The sequence below is a fragment of the Excalfactoria chinensis genome, chromosome 1 (genome assembly GCF_039878825.1).
Source record: "Excalfactoria chinensis isolate bCotChi1 chromosome 1, bCotChi1.hap2, whole genome shotgun sequence".
Classification (NCBI taxonomy): Eukaryota; Metazoa; Chordata; class Aves; order Galliformes; family Phasianidae; genus Excalfactoria; species Excalfactoria chinensis.
In genome coordinates, this window is record NC_092825.1 from 166,464,730 (window position 1) to 166,478,350 (window position 13,621).

General features: G+C 39.4%; 1 protein-coding gene across 2 annotated transcripts in view; it reads right to left on the reverse strand.

The window, feature by feature from the left end:
* The window catches only part of SGCG (sarcoglycan gamma), a 109,281-nt gene extending 97,570 nt beyond the window's left edge, over positions 1–11,711 (reverse strand). The window contains exon 1 of one of the 2 annotated variants that reach the window (XM_072339958.1): positions 11,526–11,711. The gene's annotated coding sequence lies outside the window, so the exon portion shown is untranslated. The remainder of the gene's footprint in view (positions 1–11,525) is intronic. The other variant, XM_072339968.1, reaches the window with a different exon arrangement.
* Positions 11,712–13,621: the final 1,910 nt, after the last annotated feature.

Sequence of the window (13,621 nt, forward strand, 5' to 3'; positions counted from 1 at the left end):
ACTACTCAAAAGGATGAAGAGAAAGAATGAGAACAGTTTCCTGAATTTCTCAAAGAAAGTCATGGTACTCTGTCCAAACATTATCAGGACCAGGCAAACACCGGGACTGCAGACACATCTTGTTATTACAGACAGCTTCAGTCAATCCACTTATTGTCAGGCATCTATTCTTTTTTTCGGTAGACTACCAAAGAAACAAAGAAAGAAAGAAAAAAGAACACAGCAATTCTCTCCAATGTTTTTGCTTTTCTTATTGCTTTTATTTGCTCACTATTTTTATAGAAACGAACATTAGAAAGATTACATTACAAAGGTTACATTTTGCTTACATACATTTCTATTACAGCTATACATATATTCCACTTTCAGCACTCATTTTTTTATGCACCATGAAAAGACAACTTAGTAATTTTGAAATATTGGTACCAACTGGGACAGAATTGGTATTTCATATGTGTTCTGAACATGGAGGACTTTATGAAGCAAGAGTCTTTTGGCTTTGGAAAATGAGCGAGATTCAAGACTGAAGGAAATAAAAGGGGGAAAAAAGAGAAAAAATAAATATGGGGTGTCTATCTGTTGGAAAAACTGCACTCTGTCAATGAAGGACTTTCTCAGTTGCCAAAACAAACACATTTTAGGTGCCTCAAAGTACCTGAGGCATCTACAATGAGCTACCAGATCTGGGAGGCTACCGTTTTTCTACAGCAATCACTACTGGCCAGGCAGGACACCTAAAGACTCAGATGCCCATCTTCAGTAAACTGAATTGTTCTCATTATCTATTTTAAAAGGAGCCTTGGAATTAATCAATTCCTTTTTTTTTTTTTTCTTTTTTTTTTTTTTTTTACATCAGCTGTAAACACAAGCACAGTATTTAACTAATATCATCATCATAGTATCATAGTATCATAGTATCATAGTATCATGCAAGTTGGAAGGGACCTTAGAGATTATCAAGTCCAACTCCCAGGATTTGAGCCCTCTAGTGTAGCAGAGTGGCACTTCTACCACTTGCACCACAGGGGGGATTCGAACCCTGGCCTCCGGTGTTGCAAGCGGCGGTTCTAATATTGACATCTTTTCTGTTTCTCTGGTAAGCAAGGATGCTGACAAGAATATTTCTCAGAAAGAATATCACAGCTGATTAAGCCTAAAGACAGTGAGTGTAACAATCTTAGAAGGGTATATCATATTTTTAAAGCATTACCCAGGTTGAAACTGGATCAGAAGTTCCTTCAGGGTAAGCTAACAACTCACAGGAGGGATCCTGCTTGTGTCAACAGCGATAATGATTGAGAGATGCCTTATATCTGAGATGAAATTTCTTTTGATATGATAAATCTTGCGCCTTCCTTAGCCCTGTAAAACATATTAGCTCAATTGTCGCAACTCATGTAAGAAACAAAAAAGCTATGTAGTAGCTCAATTTGCCAAGACAAATTCAGGCTCAAAGGAGAAGTCTTCTGCTATCTAATGAAGAAACATAGGTTTGAGCTATCTTTTAGAATGCTTTGCCATGTCAGCGAAGATGTAATAGCTAGGGAAAGTGAATAAAACACAGACATATGTGTATGATACATTTTGGTGACCCTATCCAAAGTCCTCTAACTCCACAAAGCATTACAAAATCTTACAGAGCTGCAGTTTACATGAAAAGAAGATTTTCTATTTCAAAATAACAAATTATTTCAATCTATTCACTTGTATTGTTAATTAGAAATATCTGCACACTGTGTGAAAAGATTCAACCTATGCTCATCATTTACAGTGACCTGGAAACTGCAAATACACATGGTAAAGAGACTGACCCTGAGTCAGAGATTATACCTGACAAATGACAGTTCAATCAATAAAGCCTAGTGATGGACAGATGAGGAGCAGATTTTACAGATGGCGTCAACTCTTAGATATTTGCATGAAGAGCTGATTTTTGGATGGTCAAGGATCTTGAAGTCAGCCTGTCAGCCAAGAGTAGGTCCAGCAAATGTCTTTTCTGGAAAAATGAGAAACATCATCTGTACTTGGTCACCAGCTTGATGATAGGACTATAGAAAACACATGAATCAGCGTGCATGTCCAAAAATGATTATTTGGCAACATAAGACCTTCAATCAATTTTGCATTCATCACAGATAAATGACTGGCATGCTCAAATATATGTGCAGATGCCAAGTATATGAGCAACCTCAAAGAAGAATTTACTGGCATGTTTAGGCACACGTGCATTTTTTTGGAATCAGGAACTGAATGGATTTGTTATTAGCATATTTCTGGACTCAGCTGAGTAAAAAATAACAATAGATGATGGATTTGCTTTACTGACTGAATTGGCTGCGAGATAACCTGTCATTCAGATCTAAAATAAAAACACATCTGGAATGCAGAGACAAACAAAATTTACCTGTATCTTTAACATATGCAGAAGAATTGAGTAAGTGTTGTGTAAAAGATGCTGCATAATGACAATAACAATTCTCATTTAAAGTTTTAGATACCTTCTGTGTCTTAGATTACTATGAGAGTAAATAATCTCCGAACTGAGAAGAGTTTATCAATCATTAGTTTTAATGAGAAGATAACAGAGAAAAAGAGCATACTTATGATGAGAGAAGAATACTTTCCTTTACTATTGATATTTCTGTTGTCTAAGACTTGCCTTCACTTATGGAAATGCGAAAGCAAGGAACATGAAAATTCTCTTACTACTCATGGAATCTTCCTCTATTGCTCAAAGATGAGCATTTTGAAAAGTAGAACTTATTCCAGTTCTCACAAAAAGGGTCTCTAAGTAGGAGCTAGAAAGGCATGTACAAGCTGGACAAAGAGTGGAATCATGCATGTATCATAATTATACAGCATGAAGAACACAGTAACTCACACTGATGGGTTACTGCAAACATTTCAAAGTATAATGACCTAAGCAACAAAAGAATGATGCACCCCTGATGAGGCTGCAAAATATTGCTATCAGATATCAGTCAAATATGCTGTTGAGACAGCATAGGATAACAAAAGACTATTATTAAAGAAGAGGAAAAAATGCTCCTCCCCATAAATGTATGTATTTTCCTTGAAACCCTGTTATTAAGTTGGGGAAAAAAAAGTGTTCACTGCTTGTCTGAGTAAAGTTAATTTTCCCTTTCCTTTGAGAAGTTAGAACTCAAGCTTTCATTAGCCTCAAGTTTGCTATAAGCCTAAGCACAGCATGTTTAATATTAATATGCAACCAACTACACTTCTTAAAATGTAGTATCTTTAATTGTATTTTTCCTTTCTTAATGCATTCCTTTGCATTTAGAATTAAGAAAGAATGGTACAATACTACAGTATTGGCATGGACTTGCATCAAAGCAATGTTCAGTTGCATCAAGAATTGAAATGTGTAAAATGCTTAACCTAATGTTTTGGAACACAAAAATTCCTCTTTTATATCTTGACTAAATTATTTCCAAGACAGCTGTAAAACCTGAATGAATTACACTTGACCGAAATGTCATAGTAGTTCTCTCCTTGAAAAAGCAGTGATGAAGGAGTTTACTCATTCCTCAAAACACAGAGTTTTTGGCAGTAATAAACCAACAGGTACCACAATTTAATGCCAGTTCAAAGGAGTAATAACTGATTCAGATAATCTAAACTTTGTGCTGCAGTTTTATCTACACAGGCTGAACAAGAAGCAAGCCTTGAATTAAAACACCACATATGACAAGATAATTTAATTATACTGCAGTAGTAGGGTAGCTGAATGCATTCCATTCCTTTGAGAAAGATGCACGGGGAACACAGCATATACAGCATACAGCTAAATATAACACTGACAATACTTGGTATATCAAGTCACTATCTTGTTTTTGAATAAGAGGATTCTTATGAAAAGAAATGCAAGAAATATGCTAAGGACTGGTAATGTCATTGGCAAGTTCATCTACTTCTTTGAGACTGACTGAGAGAAATCCTATGCCAGTAAGCATGTCTGGACCATCCCACCTGATCATTACCAGTGAACTTATGGCCCACCACGATGAAAAATCTGCTTTGAGTTCTTTTATACACATACCCTCTATAATATCCTGTAGCAACAGTTTTGACAGATTAGTTATTTAACAATTCATTTTACTTCATTGCTGATAATTTTACTGCTTTTTCTTATCACAGAATGAGAAATAATGGTGAATAATAAGCCCATCATCACTTTTTTTCCATATCACTCAATGTTACTGACTTTTATCATACTAGCTTTTAACACCTTTTACAAATTGAAAAGCTGTAGTTTGTTTGATCATCTGTTGAAGAGAATATAGCATTTCCTTGACATGTTTTCTGCCTTTCTCTGAGTTGCTTATAAACCTGTATTTTTTTTTTTTTTTTTTTTTATATATATATAGATGAAAAGTAACTACACAAGTTATTTACAACTTGCAGAAATACTTTTGTTTTTCAGGATGCAATTTTTATGTTGCTATCGGTTCTTATTATCCTAATTCCTAATATTTAATTTACTTTTCTGATAACCACTGAGCTGCGAATTAATATTTCACATTATGTTAAATTAAATAATTCCAGTACTCCTACTTGAGAAGCCAACAGTACTTAAAGAGAAGTGAATGAAGGTAAGCATCAAAGCAAAGATCCCTTTAAATTCTGCAGCGTACACTGAGAATAGATATTAACATGCCTAGGAAGTAACACTGAAGCTTTAGTTGCAAATACCTTGATTAATTCACTGTTATTCAGCAAAGGCTCTCATCTCCCTACTCACTTTCTTCAAATAATTTATGAGCTCATTGTACAGTATCAGCAACTCTTATCCCAGTACACCTCACTGATATCCTGTCTCTTCTGGGGAAAAAGAAAAACAAAACATTTCTAAAACTTTGAGGAGATTCATAGTTTTGTATGTGACTGTTCATATCAGGAGACAAAACCTAAACATTTATCTCTTACGGCTATGTTCCAGAACTGTTTGCCACATAAATTGTCAAGAAAGAGGTTAGCACACTGTGGCTTGTGACAAATCAACCAGGGATATACAGAAGCAACCTCTCATTGCTAGCCAAGGAGACCTCAATCAGATTTGGCATAATCAACTTGGGAAGCATGCTCTTCTGATTTATAAAGTAGGTCTTTAAAAGCACATATTCATTGCAGGTATGTGATGGAGGAGGAGGCCAGAAGCAGCAAGGATCAAAACCATCCTTTGGAGAACTGAACTTTACATGGAAAAAGTGGAAACATTAGAGGACAGAATGACAAAGGGTCTACAAACAATGCCCGATTCTCCAGAGTGAACAAAGTCAATGGAGAAAAATGGTGCAGAGTCCAGAACACCAATAGATCTGAATTTCCACAATCAGTAGGATCAGGTAGAAGCTGTTACGATTCATTTTTGCTGGTATTCAAGAGGCTTTCAGAGTGCCTCCTGCTTTTTTTATTTTACACACCATTTTTTGCTACTATAGAATAACTTGAACATGGATGTTCATCCAGCTAACACAGAAAGCAGGAAATGAGTTTCATTATACTAGTAAATGATTCTCAACTAAGTATGAAGTAGTTGAAACAAGGGAGTACATCCTTTTATTCATGGCCTTCAGTCCTTTACTACCCAACCCTAAGAATACAAAAATCAGACCATTAAAATACCCAGCTGTACTGTATTCTTCAGCCCTACGTATAAAAGAAATAATCATCCCCTCTAATGACAAAAAAGGCAAAGATGGGGACTGCAGAAGTGCTTGAATGATCTCTTACAGCATCCCTCAGTATGTAAAGAGACTGAAAGGAAATAAAGGTGAATGTGCAGTATCCCAGCTCTAGCAGATCTAGGCTTCCTTCATAATACATAAGGAACTCATCACATGACTGAAAAGATTCTGAGAAGACCTCCAATCATGCAGGTAACTTGGCTTGATTTCCTTAAAGGTCATGAAGAACACAGGTCATCGAAGGATTGCCACACTTTGAGTACCTGTGCTCAGTTTGGGGCCCTTCACAACAAGAAAAGACACTGAGGCTCTGGAGTGTGTTCAGAGAAGGGCAACAAAACTGTGAGGGGTCTAGAGCACAAATCTGATGGGGAGCTGCTGAGGGAACTGGGATTATTCAGTCTGGAGAAGAGAAAGCTCAGGGGAAACATTATTGCTCTGTACAGCTGCCCAAAGAGAGGTTGTGGTGAGGTGGCAGTTGGCCTTTTCTCCCACGTAACCAGTGAAAGGACAGGAGGGAATGTCCTCAAGTTATGCCAAGGGAGATTCAGGTTGGATGTTAGGAAATACATCTCTAAGAGAGTGGTCATGCACTGGAATGGGCTGCCCAGGGAGGTGGTGGAGTCATAGTTCCTGGAGGTGTTCAAGAAACATTTAGACATTGTACTGAGGGATGTGGTTTAGTGGAAAATATTGATGATAGGTGGACAGTTGAACTGGATGTTTTTACGGGCCTCTTCCAAACTTGGTGATTCTATGATTCTAAGGATGAATGTCCCATGAGAATCATTTATATGATATTTCTCTTCAGATAAAAAAAGCAGTTTTGGCCAATACCAAGACATAGTAAAATGTTTTCTAAAAACTAAACATTTATTTCTAAAGAAGTGGCTTCAAACCCAGCTGTGTGTCAGCTCACAGAACAGTGACAGGGTGGAAGGCTCTCTCTATGCTTCCACAGCGGCTGCTTCCATATATTTTTTTCTAAACTGCCTAAAACCTTTTGGGAGTTTGCTTTTAACAGTGGAGTGGGAGATTCCAGCAATACATATTTAATCAGACAGGTTTTTCCATTTCAGTTCTCTTTTGTTGTTTAATTCAAATACCTGCAGGTTTGTGAAAATGGTGCTAGGAAAATGCTGGGTACAATTTATTTGCATGCCTATGTTTCTCTGTGAAAAATAAGGTGTTCTTAAATCTCCTAGCAAAAACCTTCATGTGAAATTTCATATCTCAGAGAAAATCTGCATTTAAAACAAGCAAGCAAGAGAAATAGTACTGTTCTACAAATTATCACATCATCATTCACAAATAATTAAGCAAAGTAGTTTACACTCATTCAAAGAGAAACTTAATTTCAGAAAAATTGCCAGATATTTATTCAAAGAATTTTTTTGTTACTGAAACCAAATAAATTTCTGACTTATGCACTCTTAAATAAGTAACATTGGTGGGTTTTCTGTTTATCTTTTGAGGGGCTTGTATGCACTCAAAATTGTCCCATTCCAAAATGCATCACTTTTCTACTACACAGAGAAATATGTTATTACTAATAATTTTTATGATACTAAATGGTAATTGTGTTCACTATACTGAAATTCAAAGTGTAGACCAACTCTCATAAAACGGTAGAAGACAGCTTGTGTTTATTTTCCACAGAAATAATATTATGAAGTTTTTAGAACTGTTAATAACAAATGTTCACCAAAGGAAATACTGGCTGCTTGTTGCACAGCCACAAATAAATAATTTATTTGGGTATTTGTGTATAATTTACATATGCTGCAGTTCACAAAACTAATTCTCCAATTTCAGAAGCTGTTATTTGTGTGACTTAAATCAACAGCACTATTGACAAATATATTAATTTGGAACATCATAGTTTGCCTCTTCACTGGAGTGGAAAAAAAGATAATTAGATGTTCAGTATTGTTCTGTTAAATCCAAGCCATCACATATTAGCAGAAAACAGGTAAATTTAAGACCAAATTTAATACAATGGAAATTTATTAGGAAACTTTTGATTGCTAAGACTTTCAAGGACATACACCCCTAACAGACAATCAGTTTTCACTGCTGTTTGTAGTTTTCCTCTACTGTTTCATACACGTGTACAAGCACTGCCCTTGCATGACCTTTAGAATTTATGTAAAACATCTCAGTTAAGCATGTCTGTAATATGGCATGTTATTTCCCATTGTTTGCTGATTAAATCCACCTACCATACATAACTGTCAGAAAACATGAAGTAAAACTAGTACTTATATTACACCGGTAATTTTCATCAGATTTGTGAACAGGATTTTAATTACAAATAGTAGACATTATATGATTGCAATGTACAATCTCCACACAGTGACCTAACGAGGAGGTATTTGGCTGTTCAATGAAAAACTATTGCATCAAAAAGATCTTCTGAACTTGAAACATCTAGAACACTTTATTTTCTTGAAAACTACTGCATTTGTAAGTAAAACCTAGACAGCCGAAGTACAAGCTACTGCTTTGGGTTTTACAGTAGTTGGCAACAGACAGTAACAACTGTATTTATGCACTCATATAGCATCTATTATAATGAAACACTACAATATTTTAAAAATAGGCTACAACAGCATAATCAGAGAATCTTTATTACAAGTTCATTGACAAATGAGAAGACATTCTTAAAAAGATCCCTGGTCCGACCTGCTAGATATTGATTGCTTTCTTAATAGCTTAGTTGACTGAGTATATTTGTAAATCTGAATATGACACCAGCCTGGGAGAGCTGTAAGTTAGAAATGGGAAAGGGGATTCGAATTCAGAACAATCATACAAAATTGAAGACATGATCTAGGAGAAACTGAGATTCAGATAACCAATGTAAGTTTAGCTAAGAATGATCAACTGAGAAAATACAGGAACGGAAAGTGTATTCAGCCATTGATCAGAATGGAATGAGAGTCACCAAGAGAGTGAAAAGTGACCAGCAACAGCATATTCTTGCATAAAAGACAATACACTGGATTTGTAAGTATGGCCTTGAGAATGAGCTAATACTTTCACCTGACTTATTCGCATGGACACAGTTCCACTTTCACAGATTGTGCTCTACTTAAAGAGTATGAAGTCAAAGAGTTCAGCAGGAAATATTATCTACCAGAGGTCTAGAAAAGGTAATCTAAAAGTGAAATTGAGCACATCAGGAGTTCTTCAGCTAAGACTGGCTGGATTAACAACTGAAGAACAGGCATGCCAACACAGAGAACCTGCACGCCAACTAAGAGCTCACTGGGCTATCTGCAGGAATGTTATCCGCTTGTGGCTGTCAGAAGGAATCCTTTCCCAAGAGCTGACCATGGTGCTCACTTTCTACAGCTCTGTGGTATGTACTCTCCTCGAAGCCCAGCTGTTGAACTCATAGCTAAGGCAACTTTTTGTCACTGGTATTTCAGTTCTTAACAGCCTCTTCCTCCTATAGAAACACTGTTCTCAGTGAACTAGTTTCACCACTATTTACCAAATCCAGCCACACCAAACAGGCTTACCAATGAAGTAACAAACTTTCTACGTTGGTTTAAGAGAAGCCTTCAGGAGAAGACTTTAAAGTATAGCAGAAAGGCATTTGAAAAGAGACCTACAACAAAAACATTACAAGTGCAAATACTGTCTTCACGTGAATGCAAATGCCTCCAAGTCCAAATATACATTTTACTTCACACCCCCAAGGTATATATTATTTTCAAAAGCTGGTAACTTTGTTATTAAGGAAAAAGTTCACCCCCAAATTCCTGACTGACTGCTCTTTCACAAACTTCCCACATTCCCATACCTTAACAACACGCTATATACCTTCCTCACTTCACCTGCTGATTTTCATAGCTTAAGGCTTCACATACTCTCAAACAACACTTGTCTGGCATACAGAAATGTTTAAGCTCACAACTTCTAACATGACCTCAGCTTCTAAATAGCAACAATGACATGTCATTTGGACATGTTATCAGAAAGCTTATCAGCAAATGAAGCATTTTCTTCACTATGATATTAAAAGGCAAAATTGCACAATCCACATCCAAGCAGCTTAAACACAACTGCATCAACAGTGCGTTTTTAGAGTTTAACTGAGACATGAATATGAAGAAAATTAATCAATTACCTGTTTACAGAATTGAGCACTAAATTCACAAGAATGCAGTATTAATACTAAAGTCAAAACCTTAAGTTAGATCTTATATCACTACATAATTCCTCATCCTAACACTCAGTTACATCCAAGCTGTCATTTTACAAGCAGTACATTCACTTTCACAAAAGCACATTGAAAAGTTACTCGGTGACAGCTCAGAATGATATCCTTTAATGCACCACACGTGCCTGCTGCTATGCAAACCAAGCTTTAACTGTCATGCTGTCAAGAAAAATGATAACTCCCAAGTTGTATCTATCTTTTCAAGGAAGTAAGAGCTACAGAATATCAGACAATAGAAAATTGTTTCACACACTTAAGAAATTCTGCCACTTGCATGAGAACTCAGGGAGAAGTTGTGTTTGAAGCTAGCAATGAAAAAAAAACCAACACCAAAAGGCACCACAAAACACAGAAAGGTGGAAAGCATTTCAAGTTCTAACTATGCTCGTTGTTCTTTCTCTTTTTCAAACTTCTCTTAGTTTAATACAATATTTTAAAAGTCCATTAATAAAAGAATTGAGCATGTATGCAGCACCCCCAAAGCTGTGCTGGGTCATGGAGCTTTTTAGGGAAAATAACTGTGTGCTTATTAAAAACTACAGTCAATCTGAAAATCATCATAACTGTATTGCCTCATGCACAACCACTGGGATTACCTGCAGTAACAGATGAACGTTGCTCAAGCTGTTCTCCTTCTGATCTCCTAAATTGGGTCCAAAACTCATTATTTTATAATCCAGTGAAATTAAGCTCATTACATTTGATTACTTCCTCTGGCTTTTGCAACAAACACTGTGGCATTACACTGGCACTGTGAAGATTTGGAAGTAAAACATTCCCAGCTAAAGCTGATACAATCCTTGAGGCAGAGTCTCTCCAATTCTCTCCAATTTAACCCACGGAGTAAGTGCAGAGCACTCTTGCTGCAGGGGACCATCTCATTTCTGAAACAGGAAATCTTTTCACCCTCAGGGCATTTTGCAGCGTTCACTGCTTTGGCCAAGCAAGAAAGCAGGTTTCTGGAAGTATTGATGTTTTCTGTTTCTTGATTTAAAGTGCTCCAGTGTCAGTTTTTCAGCTTGTAGCAAGGGCACCCAGAACCCACGGGGCACCCTGCTCACCTACTATTCTTTAACTGATTTTAGAATAAATGAAAAAAATCTCAGTGCCTCTGATAGAAACTATGCGCAAAGGAGAGCAAGGCATCACTGGAACGGGATTTATCCTCACACTGCTTTAATTAAAATCCACACATCTGTTAGAAGTTTACGCTGAGCCCACAAAGGTCCCGTTAGAAAGCCCTCGGCACAACGGGATTCAGAAGAAACAGCGTATTTCGGGCTATGCCACACAGCCCAACAAACGCACCGAACTCTCCTGCGCTGTGCATTACTTTCCGGCAATATTTGGCTGTCGGCTGTCCTAAGCACAGCGAGGCTGGCTGGGGAAAGCCAGCACAACCCGGCACGCCGTGCTAATGCTGCCAGCCCCGTCCCCCCGCACCCCTTTCCCCCGTCCGCAGTGCACAGCAGCCCGAGTAGCCGCCGCACTGCCCTGGACCCCTCCGGACGGCACCGGCGGGTCGCCCCGCCGCTCATCCAAGGGGCTGCAGGCAACTTTCCGGCCGGCGCAAGGCGCGCAGTTACCTGATGTTCCCGCTCGGCTGCAGGGCAGGGCAGAGTCCCCGCAACCCGCCGCATGCCCGAGGGGCTGCCGAACGCCCCGGGACGCAAGTCCTCATCCAGCCTCCTCGTCCCGGCGGGCGCTGGGCGGGCGCCGTACTCGCAGCCTCGGCGGTGACGCGGGGAGGGAAGGAGGCGCGGAGGCGGGAGGAGAGGAGGCCGAGCGGGGGGCGGGAAGCCGGCTGTCTCCGCCCGCCTCTCCACTCCGCCGGGGGGGGCGGTCGGCAGCGGAGAGAAGCACCGCCAGAGCTCCCGCCCTTCCCGCCGACAGCTCTGGGCTCCGACAGCGCTCGGTCTGCACGTAGTCCGGTCCTGCGCGACAGCAGCAGCTCGGCGGGGCCCGGCAATGCGGGAGGGTTGGGTACGGAGCTACCGGCGCCCCTGGAGGGCGCTCCTGTCCCGCCGGGAGCTGAGGTGTGGGTTCGGGAGCGTGAGGTCGTGCGACTCGGTGGGAGAGCAACTGTGGGGCAGAGGGAAAATTTGGGAAAAATTGAGAGCTGCTTTCCAAGAAGACTCAACTATAGGATCGCAGACTGTCCCGAGTCGGAAGGACTCAAGGAACATGGAGTCCAACCCGTGGCTCCACGCAGCACCACCCAAAACCCGGTTCCGATGTCTGAGTGCGGTCCAAGCCCTCCCTGAGCTCCGGCACTCGGGGCCGTGCCCACTGCCTTGGGCAGGCTGCTCCATGCCCACCGCCCGCTGGTGCAGAGCCTTTCCCTCACCCCCAGCTGCCCGTCCCCTCCCCTGACGCAGCTCCATGATGTTCCCTCGCTGCTACAAGAGAGCAGAGCTCAGCGCTGCCCCTCCGCTCCCTGTAAGGAGCTGCAGATGCCATCAGGCCTCCTCTCAGTCTGTTCTACTCTGGGCTGAGCGCACCGTGGGCCTCTCCCTCTCCTCATATGTCTGCGAAGGCAGTGAAGGAATACTGGCAAAGCCATAAGAGGCTGAGGGAGTTGGGGATAGGGAAGTTTGCTTGAAGGAAACAGGATTTGAGAAATATGGAGGGAAATTGATAATAAGAAAAAACAAACAAACAAACAAAAACTACTATGGTTTATCAATTAGGAAGACAAAAATCAACCCTGGCTACTATTTCTTAAATGGAAAATGTTTGAGATATGAGATGGGATATGTGAGGTTGGAGTAAAGATTACTATTTTATGCTGAAGTGTGTCCTGGAAGTATTCACTGCAGAAACAAGAGGAAGAAATGCTGAATATGAGTACAGATGCTTAGATATAGCTATTCTTTAAACGCTGTTGCTGGAGTTCCACAGTATGATTCCCCAGCAGCCGTTTCTTGGATAAAAATCATGTGCCACTCTGTACTTCCAGGTGATGTTGGAGTACTGGCAAAACTAATAGTGCTTAATGATAACTGTTTAGTGTGTCGTTTGCAGGAGCTGAACGTATTGATCCTTGGAGTTACCTGTGGAGCTGCTTATCAGGCCAGTTATAATTGGTGAATATCCTGAGCATTCGAAAGATGGAGTGATCAGCATTTTCAGGTTGACTCTGAATTTATCTGTCCCTGATTTTTGGTCATTATGAAGCAATCAAAATCAGAAGCAAATTGTGAAATATTTTGTGAAAGATGTGTAGAATGCTATCAACTTGTATGTCATGTAACAAGTGTTTTTTAATGTACCTTTTTCCTCCCTACAACTGAATTTATCTGAACTTGAAGTAATGTTCTGCAGATTATGCTTTCATGAGTACACATCTGAGTTAGATGAAAACTAGTGGAAAAAATAAGTCATTCTCTTAAAAATACAAATCCTGCTTCAGTTCATTAAAAATGTTACAACTGATCAAATTAAATTGTTGTTGCTGAAAAGAATATACAGAACAGGTTTGATGTGCTGGAAAGTGAAACTACTTTAAGAACATTCAACTTGCTAGAGCACTACAGGTTTTCTCTGCATATGTTCATTGTATATTTTCAGGCAAGTGTACCTTTATAAACTGTAGTTTTTCTTAGTTATATTCATGTATATTTTGCTACAAGAATAAAAGAACAGTTTTTGAAACAAGCTAGAGCAAATGAAGTATGTGCCT